This window comes from Mustela putorius, unplaced genomic scaffold, assembly GCF_011764305.1.
Source record: "Mustela putorius furo isolate JIRA1106 unplaced genomic scaffold, ASM1176430v1.1 tig00000228_pilon_pilon_pilon, whole genome shotgun sequence".
NCBI lineage: Eukaryota > Metazoa > Chordata > Mammalia > Carnivora > Mustelidae > Mustela > Mustela putorius.
Genome location: NW_025421322.1, coordinates 17782811 through 17801693, shown reverse-complemented (window position 1 = coordinate 17801693; position 18883 = coordinate 17782811). Strand labels below are relative to the sequence as shown.

General features: G+C 36.0%; 1 non-coding gene across 1 annotated transcript; it reads left to right on the top strand.

Moving 5' to 3' along the window:
- Window positions 1-4469: 4469 nt before the first annotated feature.
- LOC123391513 lies at window positions 4470-4573 on the top strand. Its single transcript, XR_006606223.1, has one exon. It is a non-coding gene; the product is annotated as a U6 spliceosomal RNA (small nuclear RNA).
- Window positions 4574-18883: the final 14310 nt, after the last annotated feature.

Sequence of the window (18883 nt, the reverse complement as noted above, 5' to 3'; positions counted from 1 at the left end):
TTTCTGTGAAAATTCCATATATGTACAAATGAGATGCAAAGAACATATGTTCAGCCATAAATATGTTCATGTATAGCAGTCTTGTCCTTCTGGAATAATCACATGCAGGGACATTTGAGGAAATGCAAATAAACTACTTAGAAGTGTTCTTGGCACTTTGTAAGTGCTCAATAAATGTTAACTGCAGTAATAATATTATTGTTATTCTTTTCTGTCCATTTCTACACCCCTTTCTCCTCCTCTGCTTTTTCTTTCTCCTCATATTCATTGCTTCTCTGGAAATGCCCTCATAGTACTATTACTGATTCCTGGTCACCCACTTTCAGAACAGAATCATGATTAATTCTCTTCCTTGGCCATCTGCTTTTCCAATTAATTCCCTTCTGAGATCAATTTTACTCCTACATCCTTTAGTTCTCTCCTCCATCTCATGCTCTTTGCCACTGTCATGTTGAATATCCCTATCACTTTTCATCTAGAAAGCACCAGTCTCAAACCAAGGATGGATTGCCCACGGGCAGTGCTCTAACCCAAGAGCACTGCAAAACAGGCATGTCATAAAGATGAAGATAATTCAGTCTTGATGAACCTTTTCAGGGTTTTTCTGCCAGAAAACCTAGAAACATATTGAAGGTTTTTTTGCTACCCATTTCATTCTTCATAGTTAAGCATTGATTTTATTATGACCCATAGTCAAGTGCAGTAATACCAAAATATTTTCCAAGTTTAGGGCTTCTAAGATCTTATAATCTGACCTACCTCCTTCATTCTAGCTGCCTCTTTCTCATATACATTGCTTTCAGGAAAGTGAGTACTTCTATAATGAAATTGCACTGCTCAGAAATTAACAGTGATTTATGGTGAAAAAAAATATCCAAATTCCATAGAGATGTGAGTTAGGGAGAATTCTGTAATATTCTGGGGGTGTGAGTATAAAGAATGGGCTTTCATAGGGAAACCTATATCAAGGATAAGTAAGAGAAGATCATAGCCCACGGATGTCTCATCATCCTCCAGAGAGATTCTTTGAGGGCAGGGTATTTTGGATACTACATAGGTTTGTGTTATAGATGTGGGTAACTTTCCATCTCTGAGCTACCTCTTGCTAGTGCATGTGGGAGAACACCTTTGATGCATGTAAGAGACCAGGCCTAAGGAAAGCTGAGCTCAGGTGCATGGGGATGGGGGGAGTGCGTGGTCTCTGTCTGCCCATTCAAAGGCAATCTGAGCCCAAGTATTTATTATAATCCTGCTTGTCTCGCTCCATAACTTATTAACTACTACCAAGTTTTGACTTAAAGCTACCTTTCTGATCCCGACACCCGCCTTTGCATCCTGTACTGTCTTTTCTCTCTTTTTCCCTTCCCTTCCCTTTTGCTTCGCTTTGCTTCCCCTTCCCTTCCCGTCTTTTCCCTTCCCTCCTCTCCTCTATTTCCTGTGCTGTTTTTCCTTGAAAGATTTACTCCTATTGGGATATCTACCACTTTGTGTACATCAGCCCTCCATCTCTACACTTATACTTGTTTCCAACATCAATTTCATGTTTATTCTACATAACGTTCAGAAATCATGTTAAATACTGCTCCCCTTCATGGGGTCTTCCTTTCCACTCACTGGATGATAGTCTGGATGTTTTTCTGATGGGGAAGTAAAATATTTAGAAACCTAAGCTGTGAAGTGTGTAAACCTGGTGATTCACAGACCTGTACCCCTGGGGATAAAAATATATGTTTATAAAAAATAAAAAATTATATTAAAAAAAAAAGAAACCTAAGCATACTGTTTAAAAATTAAAATAGTTTAAAAAATAAAAATAAAAATTGAAATAGTTTTTGAGTAACTCCATATTTTTATTCTTTTCATCAAAGCTAATTAATATACCCACCACCTGGTATATGTATTATAGAGGGCAGGGATTGCATGGAGCACTGGGTGTGGTGAAAAAATAATGAATGCTGTTATGCTGAAAATAAATAAAAAATAAATTTAAAAAAATCTTTTAAAAAAGAGAAAAAAATTTAAAAAAAGCTAATTAATATAATAATGCCTTTGTTTAAAAATTACAATTAATTAATGAAAAATGTAAGGGGCCCAAACTGACTTAGAGATGTCAGGATACTTTGTAGGAACTTAAGTTTTGTGAACCATATGAATAGGCCAAACCAACATATCAGTTTCAAGCTTCTGTTAAAAGTGACTACAGACTTCTAAGCAACAATTTCTATAAAGCTTTGTCAGTCAAGCAATGAAATGTGATTTTCTTTAAAGAAGTTTATAAAATTGCATTATTTACAAGTTTAGGAGTATATCATATGTTAAATGGAAATGATTTTTGATATAAAATATAAAACTCAGGCAGGACCTGAAAAGACTAAAGAAATAAGACCATACTCAGAATAGACATATATTAAACTTTGAGAAAGTATTAAGAGGAGTTAAGGTAAAAACTCATGTGATATCCAATTGCACCTAAGCAGTGGGCACAGAGTGTATTTCAGAATGGTGTAAAATTGTTTCTTGCCTAGGAATATGCCCTAAAGTAGAAGTAGAGGTTCTAAAATAATAATTTAGAACTAGTAAAAAGATGTATAGTGCAAAAGAAGTATAATTTGTGCTTTGTTTTCTTGAACCATTACTACTAGAAAATGTTTCCTAAGTACTTATAATGTGTGAAAAAATATCCACAACACAGTGACAGACGTGGCTTCCATCCAGTGGTTCTGCTATCTGAGTAAGTCTGGTAATAAAGCAGACATAAAAACACTGGAAGGTGGATGACTTATATGGTGGTGATGCAATTTGCCTATGCTTTTATTTTTCTGGTTTCTTCTTTGAGACATCTCCCATTGCTCTATGATTTAAAAAAAATGCCATGTGTGGGTTCACAGAATTACCTTTTGGTCCTGTTTTCTCCTTCATAAAGAGTCTAGTATGAGGCTAATGTTAAATCGGTATGTTGCAAATTAATGCATTCAAAGGCCCTAGTTCATAAGACACATTTTTGCTTATTCCATCTTTATTTGTACATGGCTAAAGTAAATCAGGCTTGCTAGAGGTCTGTGATGTGATATTAGCAATTTAATAGAGATGCTGATTTTGATGATGGCCATCAGAATATCTTTTTAAAATTTTTTAAAGATGCTTTTATGGTCATTACCTTTAAAATTTCCACTTTGTAAATAAATGGTAGGTTTTTTCCTGCAAAATAACAAGATAATAGGAGGATGAAAATTGCTGACAAGTAGGTAGCCTTTAGGAAATTCTGTTTAAGTGCTATTTCCTGGAGTAACAGAGTCTCTGAGGAATATGTGTCTCTAAGACTGGAGGACCTCAGGTATATTAATTGAATGCTTGATATGAAGAGGTCCTTAATGTACCAGTGAATTGCATCTGTAGCTATAAAATTTTGGAAGGACAGTGGCTTCTTTCAGTTGTGTTGTTTCTTGTTACCAACAAGGATAGACTACAAAAGTAATAGAGAACTACAAAATGGACAGCTCAGGTCCCAAGGACTGTTTAATGACCATCCCTTTAATTATTTATTCATAAATCACATAACTGTTAACTAACTCTGTGCCTAGAGATGATTTGATACTGTCAAAAACACCTGTCATGCTAAGAAAATGATAATCATCTCTTACAATTAAGAATTACAAAATTCTCAATCTTTATTGTCTTTTAATTGTGCTTATGTTGTAAAAAACATTTTGTGAATTCCAATCACAGAAAAAACTAAGAATGCAAGTACGTTGATATTTTTGATACTCTGTTAGATACTGACACTCCAGCGGATAGGAGTGATATCTACGCATTAGCTAGGGTAATAGTTGATTTTATTAGACAGTATTGTTAGGTGTATGTATAAATGCATTGTGATAATTGGTAGAGTGAAATGCTGGTGTCAGCACATAAATAATTCATTCAGAAGAAGGCATTTGCTATTGTGTCAGTTAGTTACTTGAGAAAAGCCATTGTAAGCATTTGTTGAGGAAACTGAGAATACTAGGTTTTGAGATTTAAAAAAAAAAAATCATCTCCAAGATGACCAGTATTTGTGTATCAAAGGATGGAAAAACAGGTGTTGGGGAGAGATGTGGTTGGAAAGGTAGGCTGTATTCAGATCTTGAAAAGTCAAAGGTCATTCTAAAGAGTATGGAATTTGGGGCGCCTGGGTGGCTCAGTGGGTTAAAGCCTCTGCTTTCAGCTCAGGTCATGGTCCCAGGGTCCTGGGGTTGAGCTCCACGTCGGGCTCTCTGCTCAGCAGGGAGCCTGCTTTCCTTCCTCTCTCTCTGCCTGCCTCTGCCTACTTGCGATCTCTGTCAAATAAATTAAAAAAAAAAATTAAAGAGTATGGAACTTTAAGTAGAAGGGTAACAAAATTAACTATGCATTTCACAAGAATCGATCTGTTTATTACCACTGTGGATACCACTGTTACCAGAAAATTTATTTAAAGAAATGATGATCCAGTGCTCACTTTGGTAGCTCCTATACTAAAATTGGAATACTACAGAGATTAGCATGGTCCCTGCGCAAGGATGACATGCAAATTCATGAAGAAATAACAACTCAACTTCCCAAATCTGGGAAAGGACGTGAACATTCAGATTCTTGAGGGAGAAAGGATATCAAATAGGATAAATCTAAATAGGTCTATATGAAGACAAATTTCAAGGTAGTTGACACAAATCAAAAACAAAGTGAATTTTGAAAATTGTAAAATTTGTCACATGCAAGGGATCCCTCATAAGATTATCTGAAGATTTCTTAGCAGAAAACTTGCAGGCCAGAGGGGAGTTGGAAGGTAAGTTTAAAGTATGGAGGAAAAAAAAACTACCAAACAAAAATACTATACATAGCTGAACAGTTCAAAAACGTAGGAGAGATAAAGACTTTCCCTAACAGAAACTAAGGGAGTTCATCACTTATAATCTGCTTTATAAGAAATACCAAAGGGATTTCTTCAAATTGAAATGAAAGTATGCTAAACAACACAAAAGTACATGATCCCTGGTAATGATATATATATATAAACAAATATGAATACTATATTATAATGGTGATATATAAATCACTATTAATTTTAATATAAAGATAAAAGCACATTAAGAATTAGTACAACTATAAAATTTATTAATAAATTCACAATATAAAAAGATATAAACTGTGATACAAAAATACAGGTTCAAAGGGATACATGCTCCCCAATGTTTATAGCAACATTATCAACAATAGCCAAACTATGGAAAGAGCCCAAGTGTCCATTGACTGATGAGTGAATAAAGAAGATATGGTACATATATATAATGGACTATTACTCAGCCATCAAAAGAATGTAATCTTGCCATTTTCAATGATGTGGATGGAGGTAGAGTGTATTATGTCAAGTGAAATAAGTTAGAGAAAGATGAATACCATACGATTTCATTCCTGCAGAATTTAGGAAACAAAACAGATGAACATAGGGGAGAAAAGAGAGGAAAGCAAACCATAAGAAACTGCAAACGATAGAGAACAAACTGAGGGTTGATGGAGATGGGTGGGAAACAGGTGCAATGGGTAATAGACATTAAGGAGGGCACTTGTTAGGATGAGCACTAGGTGTTATTTGTAAGTGATATATCACTAAACTCTACCGTGAAACCAATATTACACTATATGTTAACTAATTAAAATTTAAATAAAAATTTGGAAGGGAAAAAAAGTTATAAATTGTGACTTCAATAACAAAAAGTGTGCTGGGCAGGAGAAGTAAAAAGAATGGAGTTTTTATATGCTATTGAACTTATGTTGTATTAGCTTAAAATGGGCTGTTATAAGATGTTTTATGTAAGCCTCATGATTACTACAAAAAAATACAGAATATACACAAAAGAAAAGATAAAAACATAAGACTACAATAAATCAACAAAACACAAAAAATAGCAAGAAAAGAAAAGATGGACAAAAGAATCACAAAGCAGAATATAATGCAATAGTAAGTTTTTGCCTAAGAATAATTACCTTAAAAGTAATGGATTAAATTTCCTGCTCAAAAAACATAGCATGGCTGATGGATAATAAAACAAGACCCAGTTACATGTTACCTATGAGGGACTTTTCTAAGATTTTATTTATTTATTTGACAGAGAGTTAGAGAGCACAAGGAGGCAGAGTGGCAGGCAGAGAGAGAGAGGGAGAAGCAGACTTCCTGCTGAGCAGGGAGCCAGATGTGGGACTTGATCCCAGAACCCTGGGATCATGACCTGAGACAAACGCAGATGCTTAACGAACTGAGCAACCTATGTGGCCCTAGGGGGGATTTCTTTAGAATTAAAGACACACATAGTAAATGGGGTGGAAAAAAGATATTCAATGCAAATGGTAATCAGAAGAGAGCAGGGGTGGTTTTACTTGAATCAAACACAATACATTTAAAATACATTTTAAGTCAGAAACTCTCACAAGGCACCAGAAAGGACATTACATAATGATAAAAGGATATTCATCAGGAATATATAACAATTATAAATATATATGCACCCAACATCAGAACACCAAAATATATAAAGCAAAAATTAATAGAACTGAAGGGGGAAATTTATAGCAATACAATAGTAGTAGGAGACTTCAATACCAAATTTTCAATAATTGATACCATATCTAGGCAGAAAATCAATAAAGACACAGCTAACGTGAACAACACTGTAGATCAAACAAACCTAACAGACATATTCAGAACTTTCTCTCCAACAGCAGTTGAATATACATTTTTCTCAAGCATACATGGAACATTGTCCAGGATAGATCCCATGTAAGGTCATAAAACAAATCTTAGCAAACTTAAGAAGACTGAAATTATATGCAGTATCTTTCTCCAACCATAATGGTATGAAACTAGGAATCAGTAAGAGAACTGAAATTGGAAAATTTGCAAATATGTGGATGTTAAGCAACATACTGTTGAAAAACCAAGGGTCAAAGAAGAAATCAGAGGAGAAAAAAAAAAAAACATTGCTTGAGGCAAATGAAAATTAAATAAAATACAACATAATGGGATGTAACAAAAAAAAAGGGGGGGGGGAATTTTAAGGCAATACACACCCACATTAAAAAGGATGTTCTAAGGGTGCCTGCCTGGCTCAGTTGGCTAAATATTTCACTCTTGGTTTTGGCTCAGGTGATGATATGATCATGGAATCAAGCCCTGCATTGGGCTCCGTGCTCAGTGCAGACTGTACTTCAGATTCTTTTTCCCTCCCTGCCTTCCCTCTTTCTCTATCTAAAAGAAATAAATATAATCTTAAAAAAAAAAGCCACAAAAAACCCCTACTAAATTTATACCTTAATGAACTAGAAAAATAACCAGCTAAGTCTACAATTAGAAGGAGAAAGGAAATACTAAATGCTAGACCAGAAATAAATGAGATAGGGGCTACAAAAACAATAGAAAAGATCAATGAAACCAGGAATTGGTTTTTGGAAAAGAGAAACGAAATTGACAAAACTTTAGCTTGTATAACAAAATAAAAAGAAAACAGATTCAAATTAATGAATTAATCAAATATGAAAGAGGAGATAGTACACCTAATATCACAGAAATAAAAAGGATCATAAGAGGTTACTATGGACAGTTATTTACCAACAGACTGGATAACAGAGGAGATGGATAAATTGCTAGATATGTACAACCTACAAGACTGAATCATGAAGAAAAACAAGGTCTGAATCAAGATCAGTAACGAATAAGGAGATTTAATCAGTAATAAAAACCTTCCAACACAGAAAAGTCCAGGACCAGATGGCTTCGCTAGTGAATTCTACCAAACATTTAAGGAAGAATTATTGCCAATTCTTTTCAAACTCTTCCAAAAAACTGAAAAGGAGAAAATACTTCCAAACTAAATTTTATGAGGCCAGAATTACCCTGATAGCAAAGCCAGACAAAACCACCACAAGAAACAAGAAATTTATAGGCCAGTGCCCTTGATTAGCAGAGATGCAAAAATCCTCAACAAAACACTAGCAAACTAATCCCCGACATTAAGTCAGTACATTAAAAGGATCATATGTCATGATCAAGTAAGATTTATTCTTGAGACACGAATGTGTTTCAACATATACACATCAGTAAGTGTGACATAGTAACAGACTTAAGGATAAGAATCACAGGGTTATCTCAATAGTTACAGAGAAAAAAATTTAACAAAAACTTTTTCATGAAAACAACTAGGCATAGAAGCAATGGACCTCAACATAATAAACACCTTATATGGAAAATCCACAGCTAATATCATACTCACTTGTGATAAATTGAAAGCTTTTTCTCTGATATCAGGAAAAAAGAAAACCCACTCTCACAGCTTGTATTCAGCATAGTACTAGAAATTCTAGCCAGAGCAATCAGGCAAGAAAAAGAAATCAATTAATTTAAATCAGAAAGGTTAAAGTAAAATCATCTGTGTTGCAGATGAGATAATTCTATATGTAAAAATCTCTAAGGATCCCACAAGAAGAAAAAAAAAAACCTGTGAAAGCTAATAAACTCAGTAAAGTTATAGAATATAGAATCAACATAAAAATAATTTCATTTCTATGTAATAATAAAGAAATATTTGAAAGATAAATTAAGAAAGCAATCCCACTTATAATAACATCAAAAAGAATAATATACTTAGCAATTTATTTGAACAAGGAGTAAAAGACTTATACACTGAAAATTGTAAGACATTGGTGAAACTAATTGAAGGAGGCATAAACAAATGGGAAAAGTCCCATATATACTTATTAGAAAGCTTAATAGTGTTAAAATAGTCACACAACCCAGAGCAACCTACACATTTGATGTAATAAACATCGAAATCCTAGTGACATTTTTTTTACAGAAATAGAAAAAAAATCCCAAAATTCATATGGAATCATAAAAAGTACCCTACATAGTCAAAGCAGTATTGAGAAAGAACAACATTAGAGGCCTCACACTTTCTGATTTCAAGATACACTACAAAGCTACAGTAATTAAAACAGTATGGTACCAGCAGGGATACAGACAGATTGCCCAATGGCACAGAATAGAGAACCCAGAAGTAAACCCATGCATGTACAGTCAATTAATCTTTGATAGGTGTACCAAGAATTCACAGTAGAGAAAGGATTTTCTCTTTAACAAATGGTGATGGGAAACTAGATATCTGCATGCAAAAGAATGTAATCAGAACATTATCTAACACTGTATTAAAAAATCTGCTCAAAAAGTATTAAAGGCTTAAACATAATACCTGAAACTTTAAAAATCATAGGAGAAAACATAGGGCAAAGTCTCTCGACTTAGGTCTTGGCAGTGATTTTTGGATATGATACCAAAAGCACAGGTGACAAAAGCAAAAATAGACAAGTGGGACCACATGAAACTAAAATCTTCTGCATGGCAAAGAAAACAACAAACCAACAAAGATTGAAAAGTCAGCCTACAGAATGACAGAAAATACTTGCAAGTCATATATCTGATAGGGAGTTAACTTCCAAAATATATAAGGAATGCCTCCAACTCAATTGCAAAAGGGAAATAACTCCATTAAAAATGGGCAATGGATTTGAACAGAAATTTCTCCAAAGAAGATATATGAATAGCCAACAGATATATGAAAAGATGCTGTAAGTCATTACTTATTAAGGAAATGTAAAACTATAATGATATATCACCTCATACCTCTTAGGATGGCTATTAAAAAAAAAAGTTAAATATTGGTGAGCATGTGGAGAAATTTGAACCCTTATGCACATGGAAAATAAAATAGTGTAGTATCTAGAAAACAGTCTTTAAAAAGCAATTGTTTTTTAAAACAATTTAAAAATAAAATTTAAAACAATTTATAAAATTGTTTTATATTATAAAAAAAGTATAAAATAAAAAATTTAAAAACAATTTAAAAATAAAAAAATTGTTTTTTAAACAATCTTTAAAAAAATTAAAAATAAAACTGTCATATGATTTGACAACCCTATTTCTGGGCATATACCCAAAATATTAAAATTAGGATCTTGAACATATATCTGCACTCCTATCTTCATTGCAGCTAAGTTTATTATTCATACTAGCTAAGAAATTGAAACAATCCAAGTGAACATCAAAAGGTGAATAAATAAAGAAAATGTGGTACATATATTATTCAGCCTTAAAAAAGAAAGTGATTTCAAACAACATGCTAAATGAAATAAGCCAGTCACAGAAGATCAAATACTGTGAGATTCTACTAATATAAGATACCAAAAATAGCCAAATTCATAGAAATGGATAATACAGTGATGGTTGCTAGGGCCTGGGGGTGGGGGAGATGAGGGTATATTGTTCAATGCATAGAAGTTTCATTTATGCTCAATAAATAAGTTCTAGAAATCTGCTGAACAACACAGTGCCAAATTTTTTTTTAAATTTTATTTATTTATTTGACAGAGAGATCACAAGTAGGCAGAGAGGCAGACAAAGAGAGAAGGGGAAGCAGGCTCCCCGTTGAGCAGAGAGCCCAATGTGGGGCTCAATCCCAGGACCCTGAGATCATGACCTGAGCTGAAGGCAGCAGCCCAACCTCTTGAGCCACCCAGGTGCCCCCACAGTGCCTATAGTTAACAGTATGGTGTTGTGCACTTCAAATTTGTTAAGAAGTAGAACTCATGTTAAGTGCTCTTTCAACAACAACAGCAACACAACAAGCAAAAACGAAGGGGCAAAAGGGAAGTTTCAGAGGTGTTGGATATATCTATTACCTTAATTGTGGTCAAGTGTGGTAGATGTTTGCAGAAGTTCAAACTCATTGAATTGTATACATTAAATATATGAAGTTCTTTAATATTAATAATGCCTTCATAAAGCTGTTTAAAAAAAAAAAGAGAGAGAGAGAGAGAGAGGGGGGAAATGGCTCTGATTTGACTCAGGAGCCATAGTTGTGGACCTCTACCATAAACCATCAAATACCTTTACCAGTTTCTTTTTTTTTTTTTAAGATTTTATTTACTTATTTGACAAATACAGATCACAAGTAGGCAGAGAGGCAGGCAGAGAGAGAGAGGGAAGCAGGCTCCCTGCTGAGCAGAGAGCCCGATGCGGGGCTTGATCCCAGGACTCCGATCCCAGGACCCCGGGGTCATGACCTGAGCCGAAGGCAGAGGCTTTAACCCACTGAGACATCCAGGCATCCCCCTTTACCAGTTTCTTGACAGTTTTTTGTATTTGTTGTCAAATTCCCATATCTAGAATAAGGTTTGTTATGTAAGATGTTTAATAAATGCTCGTGGAATAACCTAAGAAACAAAAACACACCAATGTCTGAAAAAAAGAAATCCAGTAATGGTTGATTTATAAGAATACCTGCATTCAGAGGCACCTGGGTGGCTCAGTGGGTTAAAGCTTCTGCCTTAAGCTCAGGTCATGATCCCAGAGTCTTGGAATTGAGTCCCGCATTGGGCTCTCTGCTCTGCAGACAGCCTGCATCCCCTCTCTCTGCCTGACTCTCTGCCTACTCGTGACCTATGTCTGTCAAATAAATAAATAGAATCTTAAAAAAAAAAAAAAAAAAGATTGCAAGGTTTTATTTGCAATAGATCTTAGTTCTAAATATCACTTTTTATAATATAAGTACAAGTCAGAAGACAATAACAGTGGAGGTTTTTATATTTTTTTCTTTTCTCTTTAAGATTTATTTTTCATTTTATTTTATTTATTTTCAGTGTTCCAGCATTCATTGTTTATGTACCACACCCAGTGCTCCATGCAATATGTGCCCTCCTTAATACCCACCACCAGGCTCACTCAACCCCCCATTCCTTCCCCTCCAAAACACTTAGTTTTTTTTCTCAGAGTCTAAAGTTTCTCATGGTTCATCTCCCCCTCCAATTTCTCCCAACTCATTTCTCTGCTCCATCACCTAATGTCCTCTGTGTTATTCCTTATGCTCCATAAGTAAGTGAAACCGTATGATAACTGACTCTCTCTGCTTAACTTATTTCACTCAGCATAATCTCTTCCAGTCCCTTCCATGTTGGTAAGAAAGTTGGGTATTCATCCTTTCTGATGGAGGCATAATACTCCATTGTCTATATGGATCATATCTTCTTTATCCATTCTTCCATTGAAGGGCATCTTGGTTCTCTCCACTGTTTGGCAACTGTGGCCATTGCTGCTATGAACATTGGGGTACAGATGGCCCTTCTTTTCACTACATCAGTATCTTTGGGGTAAATACCCCATAGTGCAATTAGAGAATCATAGGGTAGCTCCATTTTTAATTTCTTAAGGAATGTCCACACTGTTTTCCAAAGTGGCTGCACCAACTTGCATAGTGTAAGAGGGATCCCCTTTCTCCACATCCTCTCCAATATTTATTGTTTGCTGTCTTTTTTATTTTGGCCATTCTAACTGATATAAGGTGGTATCTCAGTGTGGTTTTGATTTGAATCTCCCTGATGGCTAGTGATGATGAACATTTTTTTTTTCATGTGTCTGTTAGCCATTTGTATGTCTTTGGAGAAGTGTCTGTTCATGTCTTCTGCCCATTTTTTGATGTGATTATCTGTTTTGTGTGTGTTGAGTTTGAGGTATTCTTTATAGATCTTGGGTATTAGCTCTTTGTAGTGTCATTTGCAAATATTTTTTCCCATTCCGTGGGTTGCCTCTTTGTTTTGTTGACTGTTTCCTTTACTGTGCATAAGGTTTTGATCCTGATGAAGTCCCATCAGGACATTTTATAATGTTTATAAAGGCAGATTAAAACTGGTTTATATATAGGGGTAGTATTGATTAGGTTACGAGGATTACCTTGAAGCTTATATCTATATTTATATAAAAAAGTAGAAAAGAAAAAAGAAAAACACAAGCATATGTATGAAAAAAGTTCAAGTTAAAAGGTTATTATGGAATTTGTTGTATTGAACTTCTCGTTTTATGGTAAATAGGTTAAAAAATTAAAAAGTGAAAATAGTGAGGCCAAATTAATAGTAAAAGTTGTATCTATGAAATACAATACTGGGAGCTTAATATCTTCTTTTCCACGGATATTGGGGTTTTACAGTTTTATGGGGACCCTGTGGTGGTTGTCCTCTCATTTTCTCGGCTAGCTTTCTCGGGGAGGGGCCTACAGTCAGTCTTGCTTGGGTTGAGTCCTCCTGCTCCCTATCAAGGGGCTGGGCTCTGTTGAAACTGGTTTTTCAGGCTTTTGTTCTCTGGAGTTTTTTGTTCTCTGTTGGCTTTTTGTGGCTTTTCAGAGGTTTAGTGGAAAGCAAACTGTGCCCGGACCTCTCAGAGAGAAGCCTCAGTCTGCTTCCCTCTGGGTGGTCCAGAACATTCAGACTCCCCCTCTGCAAACTCCATTGAGCCATGCAACCTCCCACAGGCAGTGCACACCCTCAGTCACCATCTCAGGGGCCACGCAAAGTGCCCCCACTTGTCTCTGCACCCACGTGCCAAAACCGTGAGCCGTATTGGTCCAGGGACCCTGCTTCCAGTGGCTGCCTTTGCCGGGACTGTAATAAACCAGAAAGAGTGCACTGAGATTTTCAAGCCTGGGGCTGGGAGTGTTCAGACTCTCTAACCTGGTCTTAGCGCCTACCAGCTAGCGCCCACACAGAGCCATCTCAGGTGTGGGCAAGGAGCACGGTTCAGTCCCAGTGGTGCATGCAGAATGCAAAAGTCTGTGGTTCTAGAGAGCACCAGCTGGTGTACACATCAGTCTGCCTCACGCACAGAGGGCGCCTAGCCCAGTGCTGGTACAAGTAATAGAAAGCAGGCAGCTCAAGGGACCATGGCCTGGAGGCTTTGCCACTCTCTCTCTGGCATGGGTGACAGTGGCCATCCTGGGTCTGTGGGCTTAGGCTGATTCCACCAGTTGCCCTTTAAGATCTTTTGCTCTTTTTGAGTGCTTTTAACCAGACACCAAGTTAATGCTGGTCCCCAATCAAAGGGCACTCTCTTATTGAGTAGTACTTTCCAGTGGGTCGCTTCTGGTCCCTCTTCTGTTTATCCTCCAATATCAATCCCGTTCCCACATCACTTTACCTCTCAACTGCCATCTTCTGTCCCATAGAGATCCAGAGGTGTATAACCCTACATCTCAGGCTGATTTCATGGGTGTTCAGAGTGTTCTGGTAGATAATTAGCTCACTTTAGGGGACTAGTTGAAACAGGGTGTCCTACTTCTCCACCATCTTGCCCCCGAGTTTTTATAATTCTTAATTGTAGCATGTCATCATCATGTGTTGATAGATGCTTTAAAAAGTTTGTATAAATTGCCTCAGCCTATCAGGGAGCCAAGTATGGATTGTCTACCTCCTGTGTTAAGCAAATTTTCTTATCAAATTTTGCCAGTTTGAGGATGTCCCATAAATTATTTCTCTCAACCAATCTTTTTCTTACAAAAAAATAGTGGTAAGAAAGTTTGATCACAAAGATGGTTTTCTACTGTTTCATTTTTTTCTGCTCAGCCAACGAAAATTAAACTATTTTAAAACTTGAGACCTAAATATATATGTACATTAAAATGTAGGAAATTGTGTTAATGAATTACATTATTTTACTAACTGGCTATTTCAGGAAATACAGACACACATGCATACACTCATAAATCAACGAAAACGCAGTATTTCTACCCTTTATTTCTCCTACCTAAAGGGAGGGGAAGAAAGAGCCTTCTATCACAGCAAAGCACATTTAAGAAAAAGAGACATGAGGTAAAAATTTTTACTTGCTTGAAAGATAGAAGTATATTTCTTTACTACTATGAGTGAATTATAACTGAATTCATATTTATAACCATCTGAGATTTTTGCCTTCTTAGTTCTAGGTCACATGTACTGGAAAAAATGAGTCTTAGATATCGTATTGTTTACTGTGGAATAGTTTAATGGTATTACTGTGTAATATGTGGTGCTACACACTGTTACAGTGAATGCATTATTAAAACCCTATCAAATAAAGGTCGTATCTTGGAATCCTGGCTTTACCAGCTGGCCCATAAATGTGGTTTAGAAATGGACTAATTAAATTACGCCATTCAAATAATAATACTGATTAAATAGATATTTATACTGTACTTTTCCAAGAGAGTCTGCCATGGTCAGTTTCCAGGGAAAAGAAAGATCTAATCAAGTATGTATATTTTTCAAAGTATACACGTTAATTTGAAAGCTGAGTAAGTTGCAGAAGTGTTTCGGGATCAATGACCAAAAAGAGAGGACAAAAAGCATGGTCCTTGGCAAAGTAGAGATGGGAATCATTAATCATTTTAAAGTAAATGTTTCTCTACCTGAATCTCTGCCAAAGGCCTTGACAGACTACAGACTCCCAGAAGATCCAAACCTGCTGATGACAACAATGTTTGTTATACAGTATGCAATACTACAAAAGATCCTTTCAGTGCTTGAGATCTCGAAGAGATGCCTGTATCTAGGATTTCTGATAAAGCTTACAACTGCTCTGAGTGATAGTCAGTCTTAATATATGAGGCTTTATGTCATTACATGCACCAGTTCCATCCTGCATGCTGCATTGGAAGGCTCAGTTAAGCCAACTGGGGCCAATTCTAGAACGCTTCTTGCCAATGATGACATGGCTTCCTTTCCAGAGCCTCTGGTGTATTCTCATGTAGTCTGACTTACAGAGAAACCAAAAATTATTGGAGGCTCAGATAATTTTTGAACCACACCTTGGTTTTTTAATCAGCAGAACTTGATAGAAGTAAATGCTGTGAACTACTTCATGCTCCTATTGCCTCATTCATAATGTGGTTGTCACATAAAATTATCCGCCTATACTTAACCAGGAAGAATCTTTGCCTGCTCCTTCATCCATCAGGAAAAAAACACTCCAAGTATAAATTTCTTGGCTGCTTTACAGGTCACTACCTATTTTGATCAAGAAAGTGGATGACAAAGCCTTTCAAGTAATGAAGGTTTCCATAAAAAGCCATTTTAACTTGAAATGTTATGATTAAGCTTTTTAATATACCGTCTTTTAGAGGTCAAACATTTAGATAAGGGAGTTTTAAAAGAGAGTTGAACCGAAAGAAAGGTGTATATTACATAATTATAGAACTTCCAAAGTACTGGTATTTCTGCTAGAGAATCAGTTCCCCTTGTTCCTGCCCAGAGTATAAAACAAAACAAAACAAAACAACAAATAAACAAAAACACACCACATATTTATTTTCCTTTGTACATCTGCATCTTAATTTTGTAGCTAGCCAGCCAGAAATTAGCCTGTCTTGGTAACATTCTGGAAAAAGCACAGCTCTCTGGGTCTGGATATTTACCCATGATACTACCTGGATATACTCTTCAGCTTGTAAAGTTTATTATAGAGTCCAAGAGGATTGGTAAATAACGATTGAACTCAAGCTTTAGTAAAGGAGACATACATAATATAGTTTAAATTATCTAGGGTTATGTATCAAAATTAAATTCATGAATGATATAAAGTTGTAATGTTTTGTTATGAAATTGATAAAACCTTTAGTTATGAGAATTAAAGGATTTCTGGTAGGACTGGCTTCCATTTCTCCAATTTCTCTTCTTTGATTATCAGCAGTGTTTTGACATTCTTCTGTGCCTTCTATCCCATCCTTATACTACTGCAGTTTTGATTGAGGTGTTTTTCTTTTAAAAGACCCTTTGTTATTATTTGAGAAGGATCTTTGTTTCTTTATCTACAATTATGAAAATTTCTCAAGTACAGAGTTGATTTTTTTTTTTTAAATTCAGTTTTCAGCTGTACTTTGATTCCCTGAAAAGCACACTGTAAAATTCTTGCCAGTACATACTTATTACAGAATAATAGTATTACTATTTCTGAGACCCTGGGGTGGGTTCATGAATTTCATTTCTGGCCAGGTTTGTTTTTACAAAGTGTCCTGTTCCACTTTGAATCAGACTTAGATTCAAACTCAATTTAAGCAATTTGTTTAGAAAATGTTGCATGTCTTGTTCTGTTTCCAGGGATATAGCAGGTTGGGTTATTCAAACTAATCCTCCCATTGAAACCAACAACAGATGCTGGATAAAATATTTCATGACTACCTTTCAAAACCATCAAAAAGCTGATGAAGTAGTAAGGAATTACCAAGCCAAGTCTAAGGAAAACCTGGAACTCAAGAGTAAGGGAATACTGGAGCTATTTTTGCCACCAAGGCAATTATTATTCAAAGGTAATTTGCACTTTAGTTTTGATGGCTTAAACATAAGGACATTAGAGTTATAGCCCAAGGCCTACCAACTGCCCAAGATAAGAAAGCTGATAAGAGATTCTGCCTACATTAAACTAGGGCTTCAGAGAATTACAGTATTAGAACAAAGTAAATCAGAGGTAAATTTGCCCTCCATCCCTTGACCATCAAACAAAGTTGCCTTATAGGAAAACCCTAAGAAATCATAATCGTAGCCCACTTGAATAACACATTTGCAGTCCAAATTAATAAGTATCTACTAGTTATAAAATAACCTACAGACTGTGAATACACTTCAAAGTGATTGGACAGTTGTAGTGCCTCTTGGTGCCTTCAAGAAACCAAGGTGGATCTTTAGATCCTTGTTTTTAACCTTTGAACTATCCACATAGGTAGTTTTTCAAGACAATGAGCAGCATACAGTTAAAAGTACCAAACACATAAGGATTCATGGCATTGTATGCTAGAATTAGCAGAAACAATAAGTAACAGAAATATTCCCACAACGATTACAGGTATTGGGCTTCTTAGAGTGTAAACAATCCTTACTGTGTTTAAAAAAAAAAAAAAAAGAAGATAAACTTTAAAATTTCTACAAATAGAAAAGTATAAAAGGGGCCAAAGGTTTTATTTAAAAAAACAGACAACTTCTGGGCACCTGCGTGGTGCCTAGATTGCTCTAGGCAGTATAGACATTTGACTTCATCAAGATCAAAATTTTCTGCACAGAAAAGGAAACAGTCAACAAAACAAAGAGGCAACCCACGGAATGGGAAAAGATATTCACAAATGACACTGCAGACAAAGGGCTGATACCCAAGATCTATAAAGAACTCCTCAAACTCAACACACACAAAACAGATAATCACTTCAAAAGATGGGCAGGAGACATGAACAGACACTTCTCCAAAGAAGACATACAAATGGCTAACAGACACATGAAAAAATGTTCATCATCATTCACCATCAGGGAGATTCAAATCAAAACCACACTGAGATCCCACGTTATATCAGTTAGAATGGCCAAAATCAACAAGACAGTAAACATTAAGTATGGAGAGGATGTGGATAAAGGGGAACCCTCTTACACTGTTGGAGGGAATGCAAGTTGGTGCAGCCACTTTGGAAAACAGTGTGGACATTCCTTAAGAAATTAAAAATGGAGCTACCCTATGACTTTCTAATTGCACTACTGGGTATTTACCCCAAAGATACTGATGTAGTGAAAAGAAGGGCCATCTGTACCCCAATGTTCATAGCAGCAATGGCCACAGTCACCAAACTGTGGAAAGAGCCAAGATACCCTTCAGCAGGTGAATGGATAAAGACGATATGATCCATATATACAATGGAGTATTATGCCTCCATCAGAAAGGATGAATACCCAAGTTTTGTATCAACGTGGGTGGGACTAGAGGAGATTATGCTGAGTGAAATAAGTCAAGCGGAGAGAGTGAGTTACATGGTTTCACTTACTTGTAGAGCATAAGGAATAACATGGAAGACACTGGGAGTTGGAGAGGAGAAGTGAGTTGGGGGAAATTGGAGGGGGAGACAAACCATGAGAGACTGTGGACTCTGAGAAACAAACTAAGGGTTTTGGAGGGGAGCAGAGTGGGGGGTTGTGTGAGCCTGGTGGTGGGTATTATGGAGGGCACATATTGCATGGAGCATTGGATGTGATGCATAAACAATGA